The sequence below is a fragment of the Podarcis bocagei genome (assembly GCF_964188305.1).
Source record: "Podarcis bocagei genome assembly, contig: HAP1_SCAFFOLD_83, whole genome shotgun sequence".
Lineage (NCBI taxonomy): Eukaryota > Metazoa > Chordata > Lepidosauria > Squamata > Lacertidae > Podarcis > Podarcis bocagei.
Window position 1 is genome coordinate 292469 of NW_027670323.1, and position 15032 is coordinate 307500.

A 15032-nucleotide genomic window follows, 5' to 3' on the forward strand; every position below is an offset into this window, starting at 1 on the left:
GCCTTTTCCAATAATAAAAATAAAAATATTTTAAAAAGCGCTGCTAATAATCCTTTATTGGAATAAAAACGCGCCAAAACTTCCTGGGCGTGGGAAACAGCTGAGGAGAAGCAGCTGAGAAACAGCTGGGAGGAGAAAGAGCGGGAAACCCCTGGCCCCGCCCACAGCCCGGCCTGGGATTGGCCCAAAGGCCGACCTATCGCGGCCGAAGGCCCTCAACCAACATGGCGGCGGGGGCGCGTCTTCTGCCCTTTCTGTTGCCCTGGTCCAAAATGGCCGCCCTAGGAACCTCCTCGCTCAGCGCACGCGTTCAGCAGTCGCAGCAGCAGTAAACTCGACGGCGATAGGTCGGCCTTTGGGCCAATCCCAGGTCGGGCTGTGGGCGGGGCCAGACCTTGGGCGCGTGTTCTCCTCAGCGTCTCCGTCGCCATTTTCTGGAAGGAAGCGCGTGAGGTTGGTTGAGTCTGGGAGACTCTCTCTCTCTTGGGGGGAGCGGGCGGGAAAGAATAATAAGAAAGGATGATCCTCATGGCTTTTTCAATTATTCTTATTCTTATTCTTATTTGAAAAGGCTGAGGGAAGTTTGTAACAGATTACGCTTTGTCGAATTATTTAATATTCTGTCGGGGAAGGGGAAGAAATGAGGATTATCCTTCATTTTTAAATTGTAATCATTATTGTAATGGGTATTATTCTAAAAGGGTGAGGGAAATTTGTCGTTTTATCGTTTTTTAAAAACACTCTTGGTGACTGGGAAAGAGTAATACATTATTATTATTAATTTTATTATTATTGTTATTATAAAAGGGTGAGGGAAGTTTGTAGTGTATGATGTTTTGTCGGTTTTAAAAAAATATTCTGTTGGTGGCTGGGAAATAGCAATACATTATTAATATCATTAAATGTTAAATTATTATTATTATAAAAAATCACAGCCACCCAAGGGGGACACGGCCTCTTCCCCCCTTTGCTTTAGCAGTAAACTATTTTTATATATTGGAATTGGGGGGAGAAGTAACTCCAGAGTAAATGGCTGTGATAATGATAATAATTTATTCTTTATTTAAAATAAAGTGCAGATCTCCATTGCTTTCCCCCTCAGGCCGCCCTTAATGTCTTGGAAACTGCTTGAAGTGGTGCTTTTGTAACCAGCTAATTCCTCCAGATCCCAATTCCTCCACTTATTATTATTATTATTATTATTATTATTATTATTATTATTATTATTAGAACCCTTGTGGTTCCTTCGCAGATTCCTGCCTTGCGGGGGGTTGGACTGGGACCCCTCTTTCCCTTCTTGGGAAAATAATTGACATTATTGATATTTCTTAGGTCTGCTCTGCTGAATTCCTGCTCTGAAAAGGAGGAGGAGGAGGAAACTTCGCGTGATGAAGGGAGAAGAGAAGATGTCGGAAAAGTCATGAAGGTAAAAAATAGAAAGACATATTAACATATAACATATAATAACATTTTTTAAAAAACCCCCACTCCTGATATATTACACCCACCCAAGTGGGGCTTGGCCTCATCCCCCGTAACCACCACAGTACAGTAAAAATTGAGTAGAATAATTTTATCTATTTGATTGGGGTAGGCTAGAGCCTCCTGGCTTCCCCCATGTTGGTGAGGTTTGTCTCCTTTTCCCTGTTCTTGTTAGGCGATCAGAAGGTGACAAAGCAATGGGTTGGAAACTTAATTTCTGCAGATGAACCATTGCTTGAACCAGGTAATTACTCAAGGCACCGATTTTTCATCTATCGATTTATCCACATAATCCAACCAGAGATCCCAAAGTGGTACATTTGCACGTTAAATCTTAAGCTAAATGTTTTGGAAGAGGCATAAATTAAAAAAGAGAATTAATTTGGAAGCAAGCCCAGTGAATTAGAGAGGCAGAGCTGGCTGGTTTGTCTAATGGAGTATCCAAAACCCAGTTTGGGTCTCGAAGACCCAGTTTGACCTCTCGCCCCAGCCTTAAGGGCAACCCTCCATTGCTTTCTGTTTGATTTTTGGAGCAGATACTCTGAATTGAACAGCAGAATAATAATAATAATAATAATAATAATAATAATAATAATAATAATAATAATAATAATAATAATAATAATAATAAAATTTATTTATATCCCGCCCTCCCCAGCTGAAGCCAGGCTCAGGGCGGCTAACAACAATAAAACAGTACAAAAGTACAGCATAAACAACACTCTAAAATCATTCATTATAAAATTAATTAATTTAGAAGAAATGGGGACCAGCCCCTGCTGTAGTGGGCAGCACTAAAAGCCGTTTGAGTAATTCAGATCAATAAAGTAGGAATATGTAATATTTACGAACCAGCAACTTCACTCCAGTTTGGGACACTTGCCTCGGCTTGAGGTGCTCTAAAGAAAAGCACTTTCTACATTTATGAGTCTTCAGAGTAGGCTCATGGTTTTTCCTTTGCCTGGAGGTTGGCATATCTGCAATCAGACCGAGAACCTCAGGCAGGACAAAAGGGGGGCTTCCTGGCCTTGTAGCAGGTTGGACTGGATGACCCTTGGGGTCACTTCCCGATATATACTCACCCACCATCATATGATTCTTTGGAAAGTGCTTCAGAATACAGTTTGGGGGTGGTTGTGTGTATCAGTCTTTAAAACTCAACTGTGCAAAGATTTAAGACTGTCTCCCGCCATGCACCCAGGCTGGGAGCCCCAATGGCAGGAGACTTAAGTGGCCTGAGCCCCTGCAACAGGGGCCAAAACCCAGAGCCAGTTGAATCATTTACATTGGCAAACAGTGGCACGTATTTGTATGCGTTTGCTGGGTCCCTGCTCCTGCCAACCTAGCAGTTCGATAGCACGTTAAAGTGCAAGGAGATAAATAGGTACCGCTCAGGCAGGAAGGTAAACGGCGTTTCCGTGCTCTGCTCTGGTTCGCCAGAAGCGGCTTAGTCATGCTGGCCACGTGACCCGGAAGATGTGCGCCAGTTAATAAAGTGAGATGTGCACCGCAACCCCAGAGTCGGCCACGACTGGACCTAATGGTCAGGGGTCCCTTTACCTTTGACAAAGGCCAGAAATAAGTCTGCTGTTGTAAGCGTAGGTCTTGGGGTTTGGGTCATTGTTAGGCTTGGGGTTAGGCTTCGGGGTCAGGGTCAGGGCCTCCCCCTGACTGCTGAAATGCTCCCAGGGAGGATGTAAGCAGCACCTCCTCTGTTTCCAGTCAAGAATAGTGGATGGCCATGTTGGCTTCTTGGCTGAACTTGCAGCCTCAGGAGAGGTGTGCCATTTAAGAGGGCAACATTCGCTGCACAACCAAGGTTGCAGGATTGTTCCCCTTAAGGGACTCCTGCATGTTCCTGCGATGCAGTGGGTTGGACTGGATGACCCTTGGGGTCCCTTCCAGAGGTTTATATTCCATCATTATTCTTTGATAAGGGTTCCAGAAAGAATAAAGAGAAATAGTGTTAAATGTTCTTAGCTTGTGTACAATCCCCCTGAAGGCTTCAGGCCTCCTCCTGACTGTTGAAATGCTCCTGGGGAGACTGTAAGCAGCACCTCCTCCGCTCCCAGTCAGGAAAAGGGGGTGGCAAGGGGTGCTTCATGGCGCCACTTGCAGCTGCAGTTTAAATTGCCTTAAAAGTGCCATTTCATAGGGCAACACTGACAGCACAACCAAGGTTGGTCGGTGGTGGTTCTCCTGCATATTCCTGCCTGTCCGTGGGCTGGGCTGGATGACCCTTGGCGTCCCTTCCAGATATAGATATATATGCAGGATCATATGATTGTTTGGAATGTGCTTGAGAAAGATGAAACAGAAATAGCATTCTTTTAAGTTACGGACGCGGGTGGCGCTGTGGGTTAAACCACAGAGCCTAGGACTTGGCGATCAGAAAGTTAGAATCTGCGCAACGGGGTGAGCTCCCTTTGCAGGGTCCTTGCTCCTGCCAACTTGGCAGCTTGAAAGCACGCCAAAGTGGAAATAGATGAATGGGTACCGCTTCGGCGGGATGGTAAACAGTGTTTCCGTGTGCTGCTCTGGTTCGCCAGAAGTGGCCTAGTCATTCTGGCCACATGAGCTGTACGCCATCTCCCTAGGCCAGTAAAGCGAGATGAGGGCTACAACCCCAGAGTCGTCCGTGACTGGACCTAATGGTCAGGGGTCCTTTTGCCTTTAACAAAGGTCAGAAGGTGTAAGTCTGCTGTTGTAAGTGCAGGCGTTGGGGTTTGCGTCATTGTTAGGGTTGGGGTTAGCGGTCAGGGCCTCCCCCTGACGGTTGAAATTCTCCCAGGGCGGATGTAGGAGAGGTGTGGATCCCTAAACTATACCTAAACAAACTTCAAAGTGCCATTTAAGAGGGCAACATTGCTGCACAACCAAGGTTGCAGGATGGTTCCCCGTAAGGGACTCCTGCATGTTCCTGCGATGTTGCGGGTTGGACTGGATGACCCTTGGGGTCCCTTCCAGAGGTTTATATTCCATTATTATTCTTTGGAAAGGGCTTCAGAAACAGAAATGGCGCTCCTTAAAGTTAGCTGTATGATGGGAAAGTCGCCTCACTTCATGTGAGTTCCCTTATTATTCCTTCATATTAATTGGAGCTTGGCAGATCCTGTGCCTGTTTTTACACAGACCCCTCTTTCAGTTCTGAAAATAATCTGCCCCCCCCCCCATGTTATTTCTCAGGTCTCTATGGGCTGTGCTAAATTCCTGCTCCCAAAAAGGGGGGGGGAGAAGGAAGGGGGCAGTTTTGCGGGACAAAAAGAGGGAGAAGAGTGGCCAGAGGGAGAAAGGGGATCTTTTGAGAGAAGAGCCAAACAGCTTCTTTAACCAAACACCTGATTCGCTTAGCAGCGTGGCAGCGAAAGGAAAGAAGAAAGAGGCAAGGCAGCAGTGGAAAAAGATGGGTTGGCTGCATGGGCTCTGCTTTATTCCTTAATGCCGAATGCTACATCTGCCTAAGTCCACTTCCATCCACCGGAAACGCTTCTTAGCAGCAAGGAGCAAAGGGAACCGTGGGAAATACCTAGCCATCTCTAAATCGGTAAGACTGCACAGTCCCTACACCTCCCCAAGGCCTGGTCCTTTCCAGAGGTGCTTCCTGCATTCCCCAAAGGTGGATTTCAGCTCAAACAGCTGGTGGAGGTGTCTCTCTTCCTATCCTCACACCCGTAACCCTGGCAAGTCTCTATTCTTCGATGTTCAGGGAGATTGCACTTTCCCACGGTCTTTCGAAAAATGGAAGCCCTAGCATTTAGTACTGTCTTAATGAAGTTTGGGGGTGGTTGTGTGTGTCAGCCGTTAATATTCAACTGTGCAAAGATTTAAGCCTGTCCCCCACCATGCATATAGGCTGGGAGCCTCAATGGCACAAGACTAAGTGGGCCGAGACCCTGCAATAGACGCCAAAACCAAAAGCCAGTTGAATCATTTACATTGACAAACACTGGCATGTATTTGTATGTGTTTTGGAAATTTGCAGCAGTTTCTAATGTTAAGAGTTGTTTTAAACAAAAAACACTTTATACACTCCTGAGCATTCCTTTAGACTAGGCTCATGGTTGTTTCCTTTTCTGGAGGCATAAATGTTCTTAGCTTATGTACAGTCCCCCTGAAGGCTTCAGGCCTCTTCCTGACTGTTGAAAAGCTCCTGGGGAGACTGTAAGCAGCACCTCCTCCGCTCCCAGTCAGGAAAAGGGGGTGGCAAGGGGTGCTTCCTGGCGCAACTTGCAGCTGCATTTTAAAGTGCATGAAAAGTGCCATTTCATGGGGCAACACTGATGGCACAACCAAGGCTGGTTGCTGGATGACCTTTGGGGTCCCTTCCAGATACAGACATATATGCAGCATCATATGATTGTTTGGAATATGCTTGAGAAAGAAGAAACAAGTTTGTGGAGTAAACGATGCAGTACAAACAATGGGTGCCTCTTTTATACCCCTGCTCTTTCAGTTCATCTGAAAGAAATTGGGCGCTCTGGTAATTCTCTGTGCTTCGTTCCTTAATGTTAGATTTTGTGGATTTATTACCACCCTTATGTTTTGGGCAGAAGCCTACTTATGCATGGTGGTGGAAAACGAGGGTTTCCGAAATGAGTGGGCTACCTTGCACACACTTCAGGGCAGAAGGGGGAGATGGAGAGAACGCTCTGCCTTCTCCCCCCTAATCTGTCTTCCCTCCCTAATCATGACAGAAAAGGTCCCACCTTCAGCACCTGCCCGGATGAGGAGCAGCACCCATACAGAGAACGGTAGGAGCCAAATTGTCTTGAAATCTTCTGGGTTTGAGGGGGTCAGCGTTGGGACGGGACTCCTGACTCCTGTCTCCTGCACTTGCACCAGGATCAGTCTGGTTTCCTTCACCAACATCAGTGTCAGAATAAATAGGCAAAGAATCATAGAATCATAGAGTTGGAAGAGACCACAAGGGCCATCGAGTCCAACCCCCTGCCAAGCAGGAAACACTATCAGAGCACTCCTGACATATGGTTGTCAAGCCTCTGCTTAAAGACCTCCAAAGAAGGAGACTCCACCACACTCCTTGGCAGCAAATTCCACTGTCGAACAGCTCTTACTGTCAGGAAGTTCTTCCTAATGTTTAGGTGGAATCTTCTTTCTTGTAGTTTGGATCCATTGCTCCGTGTCCGCTTCTCTGGAGCAGCAGAAAACAACCTTTCTCCCTCCTCTATGTGACATCCTTTTATATATTTGAACATGGCTATCATATCACCCCTTAACCTCCTCTTCTCCAGGCTAAACATGCCCAGCTCCCTTAGCCGTTCCTCATAAGGCATCGTTTCCAGGCCTTTGACCATTTTGGTTGCCCTCCTCTGGACACGTTCCAGTTTGTCAGTGTCCTTCTTGAATTGTGGTGCCCAGAACTGGACACAGTACTCCAGGTGAGGTCTGACCAGAGCAGAATACAGTGGCACTATTACTTCCCTTGATCTAGATGCTATACTCCTATTGATGCAGCCCAGAATTGCATTGGCTTTTTTAGCTGCCGCGTCACACTGTTGGCTCATGTCAAGTTTGTGGTCAACCAAGACTCCTAGATCCTTTTCACATGTACTGCTCTCAAGCCAGGTGTCACCCATCTTGTATTTGTGCCTCTCATTTTTTTTGCCCAAGTGCAATACTTTACATTTCTCCCTGTTAAAATTCATCTTGTTTCTTTTTGCCCAGTTCTCTAATCTGTCAAGGTCGTTTTGAAGTGTGATCCTGTCCTCTGGGGTGTTAGCCACCCCTCCCAGTTTGGTGTCATCTGCAAATTTGATCAGGATGCCCTTGAGTCCATCATCCAAGTCGTTGATAAAGATGTTGAATAAGACCGGGCCCAAGACAGAACCCTGTGGCACCCCACTAGTCACTCTTCTCCAGGATGAAGAGGAACCATTGATGAGCACCCTTTGGGTTCGGTCAGTCAGCCAGTTACAAATCCACTGAGTGGTAGCATAGTCAAGACCGCATTTTACCAGCTTCTTTACAAGAATATCATGGGGCACCTTGTCAAATGCCTTGCTGAAATCAAGGTAGGCTACATCCACTGCATTCCCTTCATCTACCAGGCTTGTAATTCTGTCAAAAAACGAGATCAGGTTAGTCTGACATGACTTATTTTTCAGAAATCCATGCTGACTATTGGTGATCACAGCATTCCTTTCTAGGTGCTCACAGACTGTTTGCTTAATGATCTGCTCCAGAATCTTCCCTGCTATTGATGTCAGACTGACTGGGCGGTAATTATTTGGGTCCTCTCTTTTCCCCTTTTTGAAAATAGGGACAACATTTGCCCTCCTCCAGTCTGCCGGGACTTCGCCTGTTCTCCAGGAATTCTCAAAGATGACTGCCAGTGGTTCTGAGATCACATCTGCCAGTTCTTTTAATACTCTTGGATGCAGTTCATCTGGCCCTGGAGACATGAATACATCTAAACTAGCCAAATATTCTTGTACTATCTCCTTAGTTATTCTGGGCTGTGTTTCCTTTGCTGAATCATTTGCTCCAAATTCTTCAGGTCGGGCATTGTTTTCTTTATCGGAGAAGACTGAGGCAAAGAAGGCATTGAGTAGTTCAGCCCTTTCTGTGTCCCCTGTTTGCATTTCACCATCTTCTCCTCTGAGTGACCCCATTGTTTCTTTGTTCTTCCTTTTGCTACGAACATACCCATAAAAGCCTTTTTTGTTGCTTTTAACCTCTCTAGCAAGCCTGAGTTCATTCTGTGCTTTAGCTTTTCTGACTTTGTGTCTACACGTGCTGGCTATTTGTTTGAATTCCTCTTTGGTGCTTTCCCCCCTTTTCCATTTTTTGTACACATCCTTTTTTAATCTTAATTCAGTTAAAAGTTCTTTAGATAGCCACCCTGGCTTCTTTAGGCACCTTCCATGTTTCCGTCTCATTGGTATTGCCTGACGTTGTGCTTTTACTATCTCCCTCTTAACAAACTCCCAGCCATCATGAACTCCCTTTCCTTTTAGTATTGTTGTCCATGGGATCTCACCCAGCACTTCCCTAAGTTTTATGAAGTCGGCTTTCTTAAAGTCAAGAAATTGAGTCCTAGTATGCTTGGCTGCTCCTTTCCGCTGTATAGTAAACTTCAGAAGAGCATGATCACTCGCGCCTAATGATCCTTCCACTTCTACCCCACTAACCAGGTCATCAACATTGGTTAGGACCAGATCTAAAATGGCTGTTCCTCTTGTTGCTTCTCCCACTTTCTGGACAATGAAGTTGTCTGCAAGGCCAGTGAGGAATCTGTTTGACCTTATGCTCTTGGCTGAGTTTGACATCCAACAAATATCCGGGTAATTGAAGTCCCCCATTACTACTATCTCCCTTCCTTTTGCATGCTTGGCCATCTGTTCCAGGAAGGCATCATCTATGTCCTCCGTTTGGCTTGGGGATCTATAGTAAACTCCCACAATGAGGTCTCTGTTATTCTTCTCTCCCTTAATTTTGACCCAAATGCTCTCACTTTGGCTTTGAGGTTCTAAATCTTGGATCTCTTCACAGGTATACACATCCCTGACATATAACGCCACTCCTCCTCCTTTCTTGTCTGGTCTGTTTCTCCGAAATAGATTGTATCCCCCCATTATTACATTCCAATCGTGGGACTTATCCCACCAGGTTTCAGTGATGCCTATTATGTCATATTTAGTTTGCTGTACCAAGAGCTCAAGCTCATCTTGTTTATTTCCCATGCTTTGCGCATTAGTGTACAGACATTGAAGTCCATTAATCATTCCCCCGTGTCTCCTATTTAAGGATTTTTTCCTCCCACCACTAGGTCCGCGTGCTGTTTGCTCCATTTGGTCTATGACATTTGGATGATCATCTTCATTAATTGATAGACTCCTACCTTCAGGATCACTGTCTCCCTCCCCCATATTAGTCAGTTTAAAGCCCTCCTGATGAGGTTTCTGAGATTTTTGGCAAAAACATTTCTCCCAACCATTGTGAGGTGCAGCCCATCACTTGCCAGAAGTCCATCTTCAAGAAACTGCAGTCCGTGATCTAAGAATCCAAACCGTTCCTGTTTACACCATTTGCGAAGCCAGCTGTTCACTTCCACTATTTTCCCCTCTCTCCCTGGGCCACGTCGTTCAACTGGGAGGACAGATGAGATGACAATTTGTGCATTTAGTTGCTTCAATTTCCTGCCGAGAGCCTCGTAGTCTCTTTTGATCTTCTGGAGGCTATTGCTTGCAGTGTCATTGGTTCCCACATGAACCAAGAGGAAGGGGTATTTGTCAGTGGGTTTTATGATTCCTTGCAGTCGTTCAGTTACATCTTGGATCTTAGCCCCGGGGAGACAGCACACTTCCCGAGACATCTTGTCAGGCCCACAGATCACTGCTTCTGTTCCCCTCAGTAGGGAATCCCCTATCACCACTACACGCCTCCTCTTGGGTTTGGTCGGGGTTCTTCCGTGAGCTGTCCGTTCCAAGGTCGCCTGCACATTCCCTGAGGACTGACTTTGCTGCTCGTCTTCATATACCTGATCGACTGTAATGAGGGAGAGATCCTCAAATGGAGTCTGCTCTTCGTCTTCCATACTAGGGGAGAGGACCTCAAAGCGATTGTGTATTTCTAAGCAATCAGAGTGAAGCCTGGGCCTCCTACTTCTTTGAGTCACGTTTCTCCATATATCTGGCTCCTGTGTTGGTGAACTAGACTCCTTCTCAGGGGAGTCCCCTGTCTCCTCCTTGGTGGAGACGGTGTGCTCTGTTGCTTCCAAGAAGAGCTCCAGCTCTCTAATTCTTTGGAGCGTAGCTACACGTTCCTCCAGTTGCTGGACTTTGTCTTTTAAGAGGGCAATCAACATACAATTGCTGCAGGTAAAGCTGCCTGCAACCTTTGGCAAGATGGCAAACATTGCGCAGGAATCGCAGGCGACTGCAGCTGTTCCCTCCCCTTCCATCTTGAGATCGTGTCGTTGGGGTTGGCTACAGAAGTCCTCCATCATAAAAAGCTTGAAGACAGGACAAATAACTTCCCCCACACAAAAAAAAACACCTAGATCTCCCCCAACAAACGTTTGAGACTAGCTCCCCTAAATCTAAAAGATGGATCTAACTGCGCGCGCCGTTACACAGGGAAAACAGCTAATCAGCCACAAAGAAACACACAGACACAAGAAAACCCTTTTTGCTCCTTCTTCAACTGATGCCCTGCAAACTCTGATAAGCTCCTCCCACAGCTAATCCCCTGCCTCAACAGAAACCCTGCCCCCTCTGACCTTTACACAGGGAAAACAGCTAATCAGCCACAAAGAAACACACAGACACAAGAAAACCCTTTTTGCTCCTTCTTCAACTGATGCCCTGCAAACTCTGATAAGCTCCTCCCACAGCTAATCCCCTGCCTCAACAGAAACCCTGCCCCCTCTGACCTTTACACAGGGAAAACAGCTAATCAGCCACAAAGAAACACACAGACACAAGAAAACCCTTTTTGCTCCTTCTTCAACTGATGCCCTGCAAAGCCCCGGGTCAGGAAGGCAGTTTTGTTTTGGGATGCCCTGCAAGGAATACCTGAGGCCGCAGCTGGGGGAAAATCTCTTCATGGGATGTTTTCTCTAATGAAAATGGTACTTCTAGTCAGATGCAAAACAAGCTGCGCAATTTGTGGTTGGAGTAAGGGCCATAGAAAGTCTAGTTTTTAACTAGTGGCCAAAGGTCAGAAAATAGGGACGTGGGTGGCACTGTGCGTTAAAGCTCAGATCTTTGGACTTGCAGATCAGAAGGTTGGTGGTTTGAATCCCTGCCATGGGGTGCGTTGCCGTTGCTGGGTCCCTGCTCCTGCCAGCCTAGCATTTTGAAAGCATTTCTGTGCACTGCTCTGGTTCGCCAGAAGTGGCTTAGTCATGCTGGCCCTATAACACGGAAGATGTGCGTTGGCCAATAAAGTGAGATGTGCACCGCAACCCCAGAGTCGTCCACAACTGGACCTAATGGTCAGGGGTCCCTTTACCTTTGACAAAGGCCAGAAATAAGTCTGCTGTTGTAAGCGTAGGTCTTGGGGTTTGGGTCATTGTTAGGCTTGGGGTTAGGCTTCGGGGTCAGGGTCAGGGCCTCCCCCTGACTGCTGAAATGCTCCCAGGGAGGATGTAAGCAGCACCTCCTCTGTTTCCAGTCAAGAATAGTGGATGGCCATGTTGGCTTCTTGGCTGAACTTGCAGCCTCAGGAGAGGTGTGCCATTTAAGAGGGCAACATTCGCTGCACAACCAAGGTTGCAGGATTGTTCCCCTTAAGGGACTCCTGCATGTTCCTGCGATGCAGTGGGTTGGACTGGATGACCCTTGGGGTCCCTTCCAGAGGTTTATATACTTATATACTTATATCATTATTCTTTTGAAAGGGCATTATAAAGAAGAAAGAGAAATAGTGTTAAATGTTCTTACCTTATGTATAATCCCCCCGAAGGCTTCAGGCCTCCTCCTGACTGTTGAAATGCTCCTGGGGAGACTGTAAGCAGTACCTCCTCCGCTCCGAGTCAGGAACAGGGGGTGGCAAGGGGTGCTTCATCGCACAACTTGCAGCTGCAGTTGAAATTGCCTTAAAAGTGCCATTTCATAGGCCAACACTTGACAGCACAACTAAGGTTGTTGGTGTTTCTCCTGCATATTCCTGCCTTGCCGTGGGCTGGGCTGGATGACCCTTTGGGTCCTTTCCAGATATAGATATTTATGTAGCGTCATATTCTTTGGAATGTGCTTCAGAAAGAAGAAACGGGGAAACATATATTTCTAGTCAATTGTATGATGGCCAAGTAATTCCCCTTCTCTGCTAGCTACTTTATTGTGCCTGTTTTATACTCTTACTCTTTCAGTTCATCTGAAAGAAATCCGGCCCACTGATACTTCTCTGTATGGGCTGTGCATTGTTCCTTAGTGTCATCGGGCACAAGCCTGGTTAGGCATGGAAAGGGTGGGCGAAAACGAGGGTTTCTGAAGTGAGTGGTCTTCCCTGTGCACACTTCCAGGCAGAAGGGGGAGATGGAGGAGATGCTCTGCCTCCCCCCCCCAATCAGATTGGACAAGGTCTTCATCCCACCTTCCTACCTTCATCCTACCATCCTACCTTCAGCGCCTGTCTGGAAGAGGAGCAGCACCCATACTGAGAACGGTAGGAGACAAATTCTCTTGGAATCTTCTGGGTTTGAGTGGGTGAGCGTTTGCATAGGACCCCTGTCTCCTAAAGTAGTGTGCTGTTGCCAGGATTGGGCTGTGGTTTTCTTCAACACCAGTGTGCAGCTGCATGCACAATTGTAGAAACGGGTCAGAATAAGCAGGCTTCCAAATAAGTATAGTCTTTATACCCTAACCCTAACCCTAACCCTAACCCTAACTCTGGGTTAGGAAGGCAGTCTTGTTTTGGGAGTGCCTGCAATGCACACCTGAGTCTGCAGGCGCAGAAAAATCTATGATAATTTGGAGTAGAAGTAGTTAAGGGCATGCAAAGTCTAGTTTTTAACAATGGGTCAAAGGTCAGAAAGAAGGGACGCAGATGGCAGTGTGGGTTAAAGAGTGTGGTGCTCTGGTTTGCCTGAAGCGGGTTAGTCATGCTGGCCACATGCCCCGGAAGTTGTGCGCCTGCCAGTAAAGCGAGATGAGCGCCACAACCCCAGAGTCTGCCAAGACTGGACCTAATGGTCTGGGGTCTTTTTACCTTTCACAAAGGTCAGAAGTTGTAAGTCTGCTGCTGTAAGTCTGGGTTAAGATTTGGGTCATCATTAGGGTTGGGGTTAGGGAGAGGCTTGGGGTTAGGCTTCAGGGTCAGGGTCTCCTCTTGACAGTCGAACTGCTCCCATGAAGGATGTAAGCAGCACTTAGCTTGTTTTTAGTCCAGAATTATGGATGGCCATGTTGGCTTCCTGGCTGAACTTGCAGCTGCAGGAGAGGTTTGCCATTTAAGAGGGCAAGATTTGCTGCACAACCAAGGTTGCAGGATTGTTCCCCGTAAGGGACTCCTGCATGTTCCTGCGATGCAGCGGGTTGGACTGGATGATATTCCATCATTATCCTTTGGAAAGTGCTCCAGAAAGAATAAAGAGAAATAGCTTTAAATTTTATTAGCAGATGTACAATTCCCCCGAAGGCTTCAGGCCTCCTCCTGACTGTTGAAATGCTACTGGGGAGACTGTAAGCAGCACCTCCTCCGCTCCCAGTCAGGATAAGGGGATGGCAGGTTGTGCTTCACCGCGCAACTTGCAGCTGCAGTTTAAAGTGCCTTAGCAGTGCCATTTCATAGGCCAACACTGACAGCACAACCAATGTTGGTGGTGGTTATCCTGCATATTCCTGCCTTGCTGGGGGTTAGGGCTAGGGGCTTGGTGTTAGGGTTAGGGGTCAGGGTCAGGGCCTCCCCCTGACTGCTGAAATGCTCCAAGGGAGCATGTAAGCAGCACTTCCTCTGTTTCCAGTCCAGAATAGTGGATGGCCATGTTGGCTTCCTGGCTGAACTTGCAGCTGCAGGACAGGTTTCCCAATTAAGAGGGCAACATTTGCCGTAGAACCAAGGTTGCAGGATTGTTCCCCGTAAGGGACTCCTGTGATGCAACGGGTTGGGCTGGATGACCCTTGGGGTCCCTTCCAGAGGTTTATATACCATCATTATTCTTTTGAAAGGGCATTATAAAGAAGAAAGAGAAATAGCGTTAAATTTTCTTAGCAGATGTACAATACCCCTGAAGGCTTCAGGACTCCTCCTGACTCTTGAAATGCTCCTGGGGAGACTGTAAGCAGCACCTCCTCCGCTCCCAGTCAGGAAAAGGGGGTGGCAAGGGGTGCTTCATGGCGCCACCTGCAGATGCAGTTTAAAGTGCCTTAAAAGTGCCATTTCATAGGGTTAGGGTTAGGGTGTTAGGGGTTAGGGTTAGGGTTAGGGTAGGGGTTAGGGTTTAGGGTTAGGGGTTGGGGTTAGGGTTAGGGTTAGGGTCAGGGGTTAGGGTTAGGGTTAGGGGTTAGGGGTTAAGGGTCAGGGTCAAGGGTCAGGGTTGGGGTTAGGGGTTAGGGTTAGGGTTAGGGTTGTTAGGGTTAGGGTTTAGGGTTAGGGGGTTAGGGTTAGGGGGTTAGGGTTAGGGGGTTAGGGTTAGGGTGTTAGGGTGTTAGGGTTAGGGTGTTAGGGTTAGAGGGTTAGGGGGTTAGGGTGTTAGGGTTAGGGTTAGGGTGTTAGGGTTAGGGGTTAGGGTTAGGGGGTTAGGGTTAGGGTTAGGGGGTTAGGGTTAGAGGGTTAGGGTTAGAGGGTCAGGGTTAGAGGGTTAGGGTTAGGGTTGGGGTTAGGGTTAGGGTTAGGGTTTTAGGGTTAGGGTTTTAGGGTTAGGGTTTTAGGGTTAGGGTTAGGGGTTAGGGTTAGGGTAAGGGTTAGGGGTTAGGGTTAGGGGTTGGTTAGGGTTAGGGTTAGGGTTTTAGGGTTAGGGTTAGGGTTTTAGGGTTAGGGTTTTAGGGTTAGGGTTTTAGGGTTAGGGTTTTAGGGTTAGGGTTTTAGGGTTAGGGTTAAGGGTTTAGGGTTAGGTTTAGGGTTTAGGGGTTAGGGTTAGGGTTAGG

The 15032-nt window shown here is 47.1% G+C and overlaps 1 long non-coding RNA gene across 1 annotated transcript; it reads left to right on the plus strand.

Annotated features, from left to right (window-relative positions):
- Positions 1-393: 393 nt before the first annotated feature.
- Positions 394-5116, plus strand: LOC308579503. The gene is made up of 3 exons (XR_014004510.1): positions 394-453; positions 1333-1426; positions 4837-5116. It is a non-coding gene; the product is annotated as an uncharacterized lncRNA (long non-coding RNA).
- The last annotated feature ends 9916 nt before the right edge of the window (positions 5117-15032 follow it).